Consider the following 14,756-nt stretch of genomic DNA (forward strand, 5'->3'; position numbering starts at 1 on the left):
GCACCTGTTCGTAACATCCCAGAATGATACTGGATAATATGAAGTCTATACAGCCTCTAGAGAACCTCTGGCTATCTGATTGCTTACTCAATAGCGGTGCAAGGATGCTAGCCTACTGATGCTGCCAGCAGGGCCTTCCTATGATTTTGTAGGGCGAAGAAAATGTTTGGCTCTACATCTACATTGATTTTGATCTACATTGGGTGGATGGATTTGGTCTACATACAGTTGGTGTGGAGCATGTTTGTCTCCCTCATGATGGGTTTTTAGTGACTTGGCATTCAGCCTCTGCCAGACTCGGATGAGATTTGAGAGGGTAGTCGTAGAGGTGGAAAGGTAGGTAGGTGAGTTGGAGGAGGTGGCTGTGTTTCCTCTTGATCTAATGGGCAGACAGTTTGGGGGCTGCCATCCCTTCCCATTAAAGGCTTGGTTGCACCTAGTAAGTATTATTTGTAGAATTTGGATTTCTAGCTTCGTGGAGAGAACATGAAACAGGTTCTAGTCTAAGGAGTTTTATTTTAGAAAGGCAGACAAAGAATTTTTCCAAGTAACATACAAACAGAATATAGTCCAAAGTAGGTCTTAGGTGGGAGGATGCCTGGTAATTGATCTGTTTGGGGAGTTTGTTTCCTGAAGACTCCTGGGAAATAAGTTAAGATATTTATTTTCTTTAGCATGAGCTGAATTTGGTTACTTCAGCTTTTTTTCAACCTTTCTTGACAGTTATCTGACCTTTACTTCTCTTTCTCTAAGAGGAAAGTTAGGTATTTATTATTACTGCAATGGTTTCTCTCTTCCTTTTCTGCACAGACCGGTACTTAGAATTATTATTACTGTCATTATTATTAATATTATTTATTAGAATACTGATCTGTATTCATATCTGTAGCAAATATGTAATTGGATAGGACTAGCTGGCAAACTGGATTTGCTGGCTTGAAGTGTGGTGGAGTTTGTTTTGTGTTTTTGGTGGGGGGCATGGCAGGAAGACTTAAAGAGGCTCTACTTTTTGGATCATGACCAAGCTGAAGATACTGCTTGAACTGATGTTTTCTGAGGAAACAGTTATTCACAATGTCTTGGTGGGGTATTTCCTTCCTCTTCCATGCAGACTTCTCAGACTGACCCACAGTGCACAGATTTTTACTAGTCTTGCCAACAATGGAAAATATGATCCTTAGTTCTCTTACCTTTCGACAGCCAGTAAGCCATGTGGGACCTTGACATGCCCTTGCCTTGACTCTTCATTTCTTACTTAAGAATGTCCTTCGTGTTTCACAGTTTATGTATCTTTTACTTATTTGGATAGGTGGGGGAGGTATTCACAAAGCACTAAATTTTAAGTTCCCAGAGAGGACAATTCTGTTTTGCCACCACCTTCTTGCACTGTGTGTAACTGAGTGTGTGATGATTTGGGGGTAATGGTGGTGGTGTTGATAGATTAGGGAAGAGAAATGGTGCTTTTGCTTGAGTTCTTTTGCATAAAGACTCTCCATAGTTCCTGAATTTTCCTTTGTATTCATTTATACTTAGTTGAAATCTGAATTTTAACAGATTGAATCCAGTCCTTGTCACTTAGAAACTTGAGTGGTTTCTACTTGATAGACCATCCAATTTCTCTGTTTAGATGGTGTAGTTATTACAGACAGTGCAGGCAAAATGGTAGCAAATACAGAAACACCTTTTCTCTGGGAGTTTACACTACAAGCATACTTCCCTATCCTCCTGAGAAAAGTGAAATCTTATTCTACACCCATTCAATCCTTTCACTATTGTCCCACTCTCCCTTCTGCAGACGAACCTTACTTGTAGTTATTGCAGTGGAGAACCACGTCATGTCGCCCAATGTCAAAGCAGTAGGTAGTCTGTTTTCCAAATAAAGTAAAGCAGTGAAAGGAATAAAACTCCACATTGTCTGTCTGTTCATTTGTCACACATCAAGAGCGTGACACTGGAGCAAATCACAAACATCACAGATAGTGCACTTTGTCTAGGCTGCCTTGGGTTACTTCCCTTGTGCTTCCACTTTGTTGTGGTGAAAGAGACTTGGATTTCAGTTCTTGTGTCAGACTCTGACTTTGCCAAACTGGCCTGTAAACCCCCTGGAGGTACTTCCTTAGCTGTGGCCAGTTAACTCTTTGTACCCTAGGCTTCAGCTGGGGAAGGAAAGGCAAGCTGGAAGCATCATCAGGTAGAAACTCTGCTCCCAGGCTTCACTCACCACCTCCTACTCCTGCCCTCCTCTCTAACCTGGATCTCTCCCAGTGCAGAGCTCTAGCCCTGAATTCTGCCACTGGACATTAGTGAGGGGAGAGCAGGGGGCAAGTGGAACATACTGGAGAGATCCAATCCTATCTGTAGGTGTGACCAAGCCATTTCTGGAAGTAGTGTCATGTTGAACAGGGTTTGAAAAGAGTGTTTTTAGGGAGAGAGGGACAGTCTGTGTGAGGGCTGATGTTTATGCCAGCAAGATTTGCATGTGTGGGAAAAGATTTGTCCTGTTCAGGCAGGAGTCACAGAAAAAGTGGTGTAAAAATGAAAAGAAAGACTTAGAAATACAATCTTTGATGTTTGGATTTGATAGAGAGCTGGACACTGCGTGTTTGGGAGTAGTTTTGAGTGAGTGTGTGTCTGTGTGTGTCTTTTTGAGAGTTGAGGAAAGTGTCATTTTCCAGAAGGTCACTCCAGTTGTGTGCGGCACTGTCATAGTCAGAAGAATGTGATAGGGCTTTATTGTATTTCAAGGTAGGGGAGCACTCTCTGATGGCTACTGGTCTTTTGTGGTTCCATACACAATTTAGGATTCTTTGTTCTAGTTCTGTGAAAAATGCTGGTGGTATTTTTTTTATAAACATATTATGTATTTTTGTCCCCAGGGGTACAGGTCTGTGAATCGCCAGGTTTACACACTTCACAGAACTCACTATAGCACATACCCTCCCCAATGTCCATAACCCCACTCCCCTTCTCCCAACTCCCTTCCCACAAGCAACCCTCAGTTAGTTTTGTGAGATTAAGAGTCACTTATGTTTTGTCTCCCTCCCAATCCCATCTTGTTTCATTTATTCTTCTCCTACCCCCCTAAGCCCCCATGTTGTATCTCCACTTCCTCATATCAGGGAGATCACATGATAGTTGTCTTTCTCCAACTGACTTATTTCACTAAGCATACCCTATAGTTCCATCCACGTCATCGCAAATGGCAAGAATTCATTTCTTTTTTTAAAATTTTATTTATTTATTTATTTATTTATTTATTTATTTATTTATTTATTTTCAGCGTAACAGTATTCATTGTTTTTGCACCACACCCAGTGCTCCATGCAATACGTGCCCTCCCTCTTACCCACCACCTGGTTCCCCAACCTCCCACCCCCGCCCCTTCAAAATCGTCAGATTGTTTTTCAGAGTCCATAGTCTCTCATCTCCACTTCCAATTTCCCTCAATTCCCTTCTCCTCTCCATCTCCCATGTCCTCCATGTTCTTTGTTATGCTCCACAAATAAGTGAAGCCATATAATACTTGACTCTTTCTGCTTGACTTATTTCACTCAGCATAATCTCTTCCAGTCCTGTCCATGTTGCTACAAAAGTTGGTATTCATCCTTTCTGATGGAGGCATAATACTCCATCGAGTACATGGACCACATCTTCCTTATCCATTGGTCCATTGAAGGGCATCTTGGTTCTTTCCACAATTTGGCAACTGTGGCCATTGCTGCTATAAACATTGAGGTACAGATGGCTCTTCTTTTCATTACATCTGTATCTTTGGGGTAAATACTCAGCAGTGCAATTGCAGGGTCATAGGGAAGTCTATTTTCAATTTCTTGAGGAATCTCCACTCTGCTCTCCAAAGTGGCTGCACCAACTTGCATTCCCAGCAACAGTGGAAGAGGGTTCCCCTTTCTCCACATCCTCTCCAACACACGTTGTTTCCTGTCTTGCTAATTTTGGCCATTCTAACTGATGTAAGGTGATATCTCAATGTGGTTTAATTTGAACCTCCCTGATGGCTAGTGATAATGAGCATTTTTTCATGTGTCTGATAGCCATTTGTATGTCTTCATTGGAGAAGTGTCTGTTCATATCTTCTGCCCATTTTTTGATATGATTATCTGTTTTGTGTGTGTTGAGTTTGAGGAGTTCTTTATAGATCCTGGATATCAACCTTTTGTTGGTACTGTCATTTGCAAATATCTTCTCCCATTCCGTGGGTTGCCTTTTTGTTTTGTTTACTGTTTCCTTAGCTGTGCAGAAGCTTTTGATCTTGATGAAGTCCCAAAAGTTCATTTTTGCTTTTGTTTCCTTTGCCTTTGGAGACATATCTTGAAAGAAGTTGCTGTGGCTGGTATCGAAGAGGTTACTGCCTATGTTCTCCTCTAGGATTCTGATGGATTCCTGTCTCATGTTAAGGTATTTTATCCATTTTGAGTTTATCTTTGTGTACAGTGTAAGAGAATGGTCGAGTTTCATTCTTCTACATATAGCTGTCCAGTTTTCCCAGAACCATTTATTGAAGAGACTGTCTTCCTTCCACTGTATATTTTTTCCTGTTTTGTTGAAGATTATTTGACCATAGAGTTGAAGGTCCATATCTGGGCTCTCTACTCTGTTCTACTGGTCTATATGTCTGTTTCTATGCCAGTACCACGCTGTCTTGGGTGATCACAGCTTTGTAGTAAAGTTTGAAATCAGGTAACGTGATGCCGCCAGTTTTGTTATTGTTTTTCAACATTTCCTTAGTAATTCGGGGTCTCTTCTGATTCAATACAAGCTTTAGGACTATTTGTTCCAGCTCTTTGAAAAATACCGGTGGAATGTTGATAGAAATGGCATTAAAAGTATAGATTGCTCTAGGCAGTATAGACATTTTAACGATCTTTATTCTTCTGATCCAAGAGCATGGAACAGTCTTCCATCTTTTTGCGTCTTCTTCAATTTCTTTCATGAGTGTTCTGTAGTTCTTCGAGTACAGATCCTTTTCCTCTTTGGTTAGGTTTATTCCCAGGTATCTTATGGTTCTTGATGTTATAGTAAATGGAATCAATTCTCTAATTTCCCTTTCTGTATTTTCATTGTTAGTGTATAAGAAAGCCACTGATTTCTGTACATTGACTTAGTATCCTGCCACGTTACTGAATTGCTGTATGAGTTCTAGTAGTTTGGGGGTGGAGTCTTTGGGGTTTTCCATATAAAGAATCATGTCATCTGCGAAGAGAGAGAGTTTGACTTTTTCCTTGCCAATTTGGATACCTTTTATTTCTCTTTGTTGTCTGATTGCCGTTGCTAGGACTTCTAATACTATGTTGAACAAGAGTGGTGAGAGTGGCCATCCTTGTCATGTTCCTGATCTCAAGGGAAGGCTGCAAGCTTTTTCCCATTGAGGATGATATTTGCTTTGGGTCTTTCATAGATAGATTTTATGAAGTTCAGGAATGTTCCCTCTATCCCTATACTTTGAAGCGTTTTAATCAGGAACAGATGCTGGAGTTTGTCAAATGCTTTTTCTGCATCAATTGAGAGGACCATATGGTTCTTCTCTCTTCTCTTATTGATTTGTTCTATCACACTGATTGATTTGCGAATGCTGAACCATCCTTGTAACCTAGAGATGAATCCCACCTGGTCATGGTGGATGATCTTTTTATTGTGCTGCTGGATCCTATTTGCTAGGATCTTGTTGAGAATCTTAGCATCCATATTCATCAGTGATATTGGTCTGAAATTCTCCTTTTTGGTAAGGCCTTTGCCTGGTTTGGGGATCAGGGTAGTGCTGGCTTCATAAAAAGAGTCTGGAAATTTTCCTTCTGCTTCAATTTTTTGAAACAGCTTCAGGAAAATTGGTGTTATTTCTTCTTTGAAAGTTTGGTAGAATTCTCCAAGGAATCCGTCAGGTCCTGGGCTCTTATTTTTTGGGAGGTTTTTGATCATTGCTTCAATCTCGTTACTAGATATTGGTCTATTCAGTTGTCGACTTCTTCCTGGTTCAATTTTGGGAGTTTATAGTTTTCCAGGAATGCATCCATTTCATCTAGGTTGCTTAGCTTATTGGCATATAACTGTTGGTAATAATTTCTGATGATTGTTTCTATTTCCTTGGTGTTCATTGTGATCTCTCCCTTTTCATTCATAATTTTGTTAATTTGGGCTTTCTCTATTTTCTTTTGGATTAGTGTGGCCAGTGGTTTATCGATCTTATTGATTCTTTCAAAAAACCAGCTTCTAGTTTCATTGATACATTCTACTGTATCTCTGGTTTCTACCTCATTGATCTCTGTTCTAATCTTGATTATTTCCCTTCTTTCCTGTGGAGTTGGTTTGATTTGTTGTTGATTCTCCAGTTCTTTAAGGTGTAGAGACAGCTGGTGTATTCTGGATTTTTCAATTTTTTTGAGGGAGGCTTGGATGGCTATGTATTTCCCCCTTAGAACCGCCTTTGCTGTATCCCATAGGTTTTGGACCAAAGTGTCTTCATTCTCATTGGTTTCCATGAATTGTTTGTTTTTCTTTGATCTCCTGGTTGATCCAAGCATTCTTAAGCAAGGTGGTCTTTAGCTTCCAGGTGTTTGAGTTCCTTCCAAACTTTTCCTTGTGATTGAGCTTCAGTTTCAAAGCATTGTGATCTGAGAATATGCAGGGAATAATGTCAGTCTTTTGGTATCCGTTGAGTCCTGCTTTGTGACCCAGTATGTGGTCTATTCTGGAGAAGGTTCCATGTGCACTTGAGAAGAATGAGTATTCTGTTGTTTTAGGGTGGAATATTCTCTATATGTCTATGAGGTCCATCTGTTCCAATGTTTCATTCAATGCTCTTATTTCTTTATTGATTTTCTGTGTCGATGATCTATTACTGAGATGAGAGAGGCGTATTAAGATCTCTGACTATTAATGTATTCATATCAATATGACTCTTTATCTTGATTAATAATTTTCTTATGTAATTGGCTGCTCCCATATTGGTGGCGTAGATATTTACAATTGTTAGATCATCTTGGTGGATAGTCCCTTTAAGAATTATGTAGTGTCCTGGGGCGCCTGGGTGGCTCAGTGGGTTAAAGCCTCTGCCTTTGACTCAGGTGTTGATCTCAGAGTCCTGAGATCGAGCCCCGCATTGGGCTCTCCACTCAGCAGGGAGCCTCCGTCCCTTCCTCTCTCTCTCTGCCTGCCTCTCTGCCTACTTGTGATCTCTGTCAAATAAATAAAGTCTTAAAAAAAAAAGAATTATGTAGTGTCCTTCTGTATCTCTGACTACAGTCTTTAGTTTAAAATCTAATTTATCTGCTGTGAGAATCGCTACCCCAGCCTTCTTTTGAGGCCCATTGGCATGAAAGATGCTTCTCCATCCCTTCACTTTCAGTCTGGGTGTATCCTTAGGTTCAAAATGGGTCTCTTATAGACAACATATGGATGTGTCCTGTCGATCTGCAACCCTGTGTCATTTTATGGGTGCATGTAGGACATTCACATTGAGAGTGATTATTGATAGATACGTTCTTATTGACGTCGTGTTACCTTTGAAGTCTTTCTGTCTGTAGATTGTCTTTATATTTCTGTTCAATGATATTCTTAGGATTTTTTCTCTTTTACAGAACCCCCTTAATCTTTCCTGCAGTGTCAGCTTGATGGTTGCATAGTCTTTTAAGCATTGCCAGTCTTGGAAACTCTTTATCTCTCCATCCATTTTGAATGTCAGGCTTGCTGGATAAAGTATTTTTGGCTGCATATTCTTCTCATTTAGTACTCTGAATATATTTTGCCAGCCCTTCCTGGCTTACCAGGTCTCTGTGGACAGGTCTGACATTATTCTAATGGGCTTTCCTCTGTATGTAAGGAGCTTCTTTGTCCTAGCTGCTTTTAAGAGGGTCTGTCTAGAATTGTAATTCTTCATTCTAACTGTCAGGTGTCATGAGGAGTTTTGAGAATCTAAAATCTTTGGGGGAAACTGCTCTGCCTCTAGTACATGAACATTGTTTCCATTCGTGAGATTGGGAAAATTTTCATAGACAACTTGTTCCTCTATATCTTCTAGACTTCTTTATTTCTCCTCCCCTTCAGGGATTCCAATAATTCTGATGTTGGAACATTTCATGGCATCATTTATTTTCCTGATTTTGTTTTCATGGCTTCTGAGCTATTTGTTCCAGGCTTTCTCCTGATCCTTTCTCTCTGTTTGTCCTCCAGATCACTAATTCTATCTTCTATCTCAGTTACCCTAGATTTTAGAGAATTTAGACTGCTTGGAATTCATTGAGAGCATTTTGAACATCATCCCTGGTGGCTTTCAGTTCTGCCCTAATCAATTCCATTTGGTCATTCATGGCTTTCTCCAACCTAGCTATTGCCTGGATAATTGTTAGCCTGAATTCCTTTTCCAACATATTGTCTATGTCAATAGCCATTAGCTCTGTTGCAGAGGGTCCATCCTCTGTATTTTTCTTCTGTTGGGCATTCCTCCTCCTAGTCATTTTGGTAAGAGATGACTGAATGGATGCAGATGGATGTATCGACTGTGGTGCAGTCAAGGTGCACCCTGGAATGCTTCTGTGCAATCAGGTTTCCCTCCCAAATGAGAGATAAAAGAAAAGAAAAAGAAATAGAGAAAAAAAAGAAAAAAAGAGAGGGAGAGAGAGACAGGAAAAAAAGGGAAGATAAAAGAGAAGGCTCAGCCCAAAAGGGCCCCAATGTAAGATTCATGAAGTATACAAACAAAAGCAGACAAACAAAAAGACTGATAAAAGTATATGACAAGAGAAAAAAATATATATATAAGCAAAAAAAAAAAAAGGAAGAACCTCATCAAAAAGAACCCCAAGTATAAGATTTATATACTATCAGGACAAACACAAATACACAGAAACACTGGCAGAAGGAAAACATGGGAGAATGGTTATAAATTCTCAGTGTGGGCCAGGAAGGTTATTTTGATTCTTCCTGGATGTATCTTGATGTCTTTGTTAAGGGACTCAACTTTCCTAAGATAAAGGGGGATTAAAAATTGGTTTGCCTATAGGGGTGGCATTAATAGGGGAAAGGGGATTACCTTGAAGTTTAACTCTATATGTATATTAGAAAATAAAAATTAAAAAAGAATGAACTAGACTAAACTAAATTAAAATTTAAAAAAAATTTAAAAAATGGAAAAGCAAAAGAAAAACACGGTGTATGTAACAAAAAGTTCAGGTTAGAAGGTTATTAAGGATTTTGATGTACTGGATATCTCACTGTGATGGTAAATAGGCTTAAAAATTATTTATATGTATAAAAAATGAACCAGAATAGTGGTAAAGAGTTAAAAATAAAAGTTGTATTTATGAAGTAGTGGTGGTTGTTCTCTTGTCTTTTTTTTTTTTTTTCCTTCCTTCCTGGTTGGTTTTCTGGGGGAGGGGCCTGCCACGTGGGTTTTCAGTTAATGATATTCCCTGAGTTAGGTCCTCCCGCCCCCCTCAAGGGGGTGGGCTCTGAGGAAACCAGTTTTTTCAGGCTTATGTTCTCGAGGTTTTTATGTTTGTTCATCTGTTTTCTCTCGCCTTGACAGCTTTTGATGGTTTTTGGAGGTTTAAAGGAGAGCAAACTGCACCCAGACCTCCCTCTCAGAGAGAAGCCTCAGAATGCTCTGCAGAGCTGCTGGAAGAGTAGGTTCTGAGTCACAGTCCCTGGGGATGCAGGATCTCCTCCTTGTACCCTCCTTGTACCTTGTGCCACAGCAGCGGCAGCTGTCTGGGCAGCTACAGACCCCCAGAGAGGTTCCAAGCATCGATCGCACACTGGGATTTTCCCACTGACCTGGGCTGGGAATGCTGGTTTTTCCAGGTGCCAGAGCTCCTGGCTAGCACCTGTGAGCACCTCTCCCAGAGGAGGGTGTGGGACGTGCGCATTTCAGGAATGCCGTTTGGCAAGGCTCCCATCCCCTCACGGGAGCCAGACCCCATGCGTTCTCCGGTGCGCTGGAGGCTCAGGTGTGCTGGCGGCTCAGGGACCAAGACCTGGTTCCTCTACCACACTCTCTCTGGCTCAGCACCAGGGGAGGCTTTCCTATGTCTGGGGACTTAAGCCCCTGTCCCTAACCGCTCTGATTCCCACAATTTCCCCCAGCGATCCTTTGATCTTTTTTTTTTTTTTTTGAGTGCCTTCAACCAGACTCCAAGCTAATGCTGGTCCCCAGACACAGGGCATCCTCGTACTGGGGTATTACTTACAAATTGGTCGCCTTGGTGGCTTCCTCCCCCTTTTGTTTATCTTCTGATATCAGTCTGACATTCCCACTCTGCTTTCCCTGCCCATTGGCATCTTCTGCTCCTGTAGAGATCCAGACATGTATAATTCTGATCTCAGGCTGATTTCATGGGTGACCAGAGTTCTTTGGTAGGTAATCAGCTCACTTTAGGGTACAGGTTGAAACAGCGCTTCCTCCTATTTCCCGGCCATCTTGACTCCCCCTAGCGCAAGTCAAGATTTCATTTCTTTTGATGGCTACATAGTATTCCATTGTGTATATATACCACATCTTCTTTATCCATTCATCTGTTGATGGACATCTAGGTTCTTTCCATAGTTTGGCTATTGTAGACATTGCTGCAATAAACATTTGGGTGCACGTGCCCCTTCGGATCACTGCGTTTGTATCTTTAGGGTAAATACCCAGTAGTGCAATTGCTGGGTCATAGGGTAGTTCTATTTTCAACATTTTAAGGAACCTCCATGCTGTTTTCCAGAGTGGTTGCACCAGCTTGCATTCCCACCAACAGTGTAGGAGGTTCCCCTTTCTCTGCACCCTCGCCAGCATCTGTCATTTCCTGACTTGTTAATTTTAGCCATTCTGACTGGTGTGAGGTGGTATCTCATTGTGGTTTTGATTTGTATTTCCCTGATGCCGAGTGATGTGGAGCACTTTTTCATGTGTCTGTTGACCATCTGGATGTCTTCTTTGCAGAAATGTCTGTTCATGTCTTCTGCCCATTTCTTGATTGGATTGTTTGTTCCTTGGGTGTTGAGTTTGCTAAGTTCCTTATAGATTTTGGATACTAGCCCTTTACCTGATATGTCGTTTGCAAATATCTTCTCCCATTCTGTCAGTTGTCTTTTGGTTTTGTTAACTGTTTCCTTTGCTGTGCAAAAGTTTTGATCTTGATGAAATCCTAATAGTTCATTTTTGCCCTTGCTTCCCTTGCCTTTGCCAATGTTCCTAGGAAGATGTTGCTGCAGCTGAGGTCGAAGAGGTTGCTGCCTGGATTCTCCTCAAGGATTTTGATGGATTCCTTTCTCACATTGAGGTCCTTCATCCATTTTGAGTCTATTTTCGTGTGTGGTGTAAGGAAGTGGTCCAATTTCATTTTTCTGCATGTGGCTGTCCAATTTTCCCAGCATCATTTATTGAAGAGGCTGTCTCTTTTCCATTGGACATTCTTCCCTGCTTTGTCGAAGATTAGTTGACCATAGAGTTGAGGGTCTATTTCTGGGCTCTCTCTTCTGTTCCATTGATCTATGTGTCAGTTTTTTGCCAGTACCATGTTGTCTTGATGATGACAGCTTTGTAATAGAGCTTGAACTCTGGAATTGTGATGCCACCCACTTTGGCTTTCTTTTTCAATATTCCTTTGGCCATTCAAGGTCTTTTCTCTTCCATATAAATTTTAGGATTATTTGTTCCATTTCTTTGGAAAAAATGGGTGGGATTCTGAGAGGGATTGCATTAAATGTGTAGATTGCTTTAGGTAGCGTCGACATTTTCACAATATTTATTCTTCCAATCCAGGAGCATGGAACATTTTTCCATTTCTTTGTGTCTTCCTCAATTTCTTTCATGAGTACTTTATAGTTTTCTGCATATAGATTCTTCACCTCTTTGGTTACATTTATTCCTAGGTATCTTATAGTTTTGGGTGCAATTGTAAATGGGATTGACTCCTTAATTTCTCTTTCTTCTGTCTTGTTGTTGGTGTACAGAAATGCAACTGAGTTCTGTGCATTGATTTTATATCCTGACACTTTACTGAATTCCTGTACAAGTTCTAGCAGTTTTGGAGTAGAGTCTTTTGGGTTTTCCACATATAGTATCATTTCATCTGTGAAGAGTGATAGTTTGACTTCTTCTTTGCCGATTTGGATGCCTTTAATTTCCTTTTGTTGTCTGATTGCTGAGGCTAGGACTTCTAGTACTATGTTGAATAGCAGTGGTGATAGTGGACATCCCTGCTGTCTTCCTGACCTTAGCAGAAAAGCTCTCAGTTTTTCTCCACTGAGAATGATATTTGTGGTGGGTTTTTCATAGATGGCTTTGATAATATTGAGGTATGTGCCCTCTATCCCTACACTTTGAAGAGTTTTGATCAGGAAGGGATGCTGTACTTTGTCAAATGCTTTTTCAGCATCTATTGAGAGTATCATATGGTTCTTGTTCTTTCTTTTATTAATGTGTTGTATCACACTGATTGATTTGCGGATGTTGAACCAACCTTGCAGCCCTGGAATAAATCCCACTTGGTCGTGGTGAATAATCCTTTTAATGGACTGTTGAATCCTATTGGCTAGTATTTTAGTGAGAATTTTTGCATCTGTGTTCATCAAGGATATTGGTCTGTAGTTCTCTTTTATGATGGGATCCTTGTCTGGTTTAGGGGTCAAGGTGATGCTGGCCTCATACAATGAGTTTGGAAGTTTTCCTTCCATTTCTATTTTTTGGAACAGTTTCAGAATAGGAATTATTTCTTCTTTCAATGTAGAATTCCCCTGGGAAGCCATCTGGCCCTGGGCTTTTGTTTGTTTGGAGATTTTTGATGACTGTTTCAATCTCCTTACTGGTTGTGGGCCTGTTCAGGTTTTCTATTTCTTCTTGGTTCAATTGTGGTAGTTTATATGTCTCTAGGAATTCATCCATTTCTTCCAGATTGTCGAATTTGTTGGCATAGAGTTGCTCATAATATGTTCTTATAATTGTTTGTATTTCTTTGGTGTTGGTTGTGATCTCTCTCTTTCATTCATGATTTTATTTATTTGGGTCCTTTCTTTTTTCTTTTTGATAAGTCTGGCCAGGGGTTCATCAATCTTATTAATTTTTTCAAAGAACCAGCTCCTAGTTTCATTGATTTTTTCTATTTTTTTTTTTTTTTTAGTTTCTATTTCATTGATTTCTGCTCTGATATTTATGATTTCTCTTCTCCTGCTGGGTTTAGGGTTTCTTTCTTGTTCTTTCTCCAGCTCCTTTACGTGTAGGGTTAGGTTGTGTACTTGAGACCTTTCTTGTTTCTTGAGAAAGGCTTGTACTGCTATATATTTTCCTCTCAGGACTGCCTTTGCTGTGTCCCACTGATTTCGAACTGTTGTGTTTTCATTATCATTTGTTTCCATGAATTTTTTCAGTTCTTCTTTAATTTCCTGGTTGACCCATTCAGTTTTTAGAAGGATTCTGTTTATTCTCCATGCATTTGGATTCTTTCCAAATTTCCTCTTGTGATTGAATTCTAGCTTCAGAGCATTGTGTTCTGAAATTATGCAGGGAAAGATCCTAATCTTTTGATACCGGTTGAGACCTGATTTAGGACCCAGTATGTGGTCTTTTCTGGAGAAGGTTCCATGTGCACTAGAGAAGAATGTGTATTCTGTTGCTTTGGGATGAAATGTTTTCAATATATCTGTGATGTCCATCTGGTCCAGTGTGTCATTTAAGGCCTTTATTTCCTTGTTGATCTTTTGCGTGGATGTTCTGTCCATTTCAGTGAGGGGAGTGTTAAAGTCCCCTACTATTGTTATATTATTATTGATATGTTTCTTTGATTTTGTTATTAATTGGTTTATAGAGTTGGCTGCTCCCATGTTAGGGGCATAGATATTTAAAATTGTTAGATCTTCTTGTTGGACAGACCCTTTGAGTATGATACAGTATCCTTCCTTATCTCTTATGGTAGTCTTTGGCTTAAAATCTAATTGATCTGATATAAGGATTGCCACCCCAGCTTTCTTCTGATACCCATTAGCATGGTAAATTGTTTTCCACCCCTTCACTTTAAATCTGGAAGTGTCTTTGGGTCTAAAATGGTTTTCTTGTAGGCAACATATAGATGGGTTTTGGTTTTTTTATCCATTCTGATACCCTGTATCTTTTGATTGGGGCATTTAGACCATTAACATTCAGGGTAACTATTGAGAGATATGAATTTAGTGCCATTATTAGCCTGTAAGGTGACTGTTACTGTATATTGTATCTGTTTCTTTCTGATCTACTACTTGTAGGCTCTCTCTTTGCTTAGAGGACCCCTTTCAATATTTCCTGTAGAGCTGGTTTGGTGTTTGCAAATTCTTTCAGTTTTTGTTTGTCCTGGAAGCTTTTTATCTCTCCTTCTATTTTCAATGATAGCCTAGCTGGATATAGATTCTTGGCTGCATGTTTTTCTCATTTAGTGCTCTGAATATATCATGCCAGCTCTTTCTGGCCTGCCAGGTTTCTGTGGATAAGTCTGCTGCCAATCTAATATGTTTATCACTGTATGTTACAGACTTCTTTTCCCGGACTGCTTTCAGGATTTTCTCTTTGTCACTAAGACTTGTAAATTTTACTATTAGGTGATGGGGTGTGGACCTATTCTTGTGATTTTGAGGGGGGTTCTCTGCACCTCCTGGATTTTGATGCTTGTTCCCTTTGCCATATTAGGGAAATTCTCTCCAATAGACCTTCTGTTCCCCTCTCTCTTTCTTCTTCTTCCGGAATCCCAATTATTCTAATGTTCTTTCGTCTTATGGTATCAATTATCTCTCGAATT

The 14,756-nt window shown here is 40.1% G+C and overlaps 2 protein-coding genes across 5 annotated transcripts in view; both read left to right on the forward strand.

The window, feature by feature from the left end:
- The window catches only part of LOC123946625 (cationic amino acid transporter 3-like), a 245,849-nt gene that overhangs the window by 129,980 nt on the left and 101,113 nt on the right, over nt 1-14,756 (forward strand). The gene's annotated exons all lie outside the window — the stretch shown is intronic.
- The window catches only part of LOC123946623 (cationic amino acid transporter 3-like), a 31,612-nt gene that overhangs the window by 2,541 nt on the left and 14,315 nt on the right, over nt 1-14,756 (forward strand). Inside the window, exon 1 of one of the 4 annotated variants that reach the window (XM_046012208.1) lies at nt 4,379-4,416. The exons of the other annotated variants lie outside the window; for them this stretch is intronic. The gene's annotated coding sequence lies outside the window, so the exon portion shown is untranslated. Of the gene's footprint in view, nt 1-4,378; nt 4,417-14,756 lie in introns of those variants that run through there. 4 annotated transcript variants of the gene reach the window in all.

This window comes from Meles meles, chromosome 7, assembly GCF_922984935.1.
Source record: "Meles meles chromosome 7, mMelMel3.1 paternal haplotype, whole genome shotgun sequence".
Classification (NCBI taxonomy): domain Eukaryota; kingdom Metazoa; phylum Chordata; class Mammalia; order Carnivora; family Mustelidae; genus Meles; species Meles meles.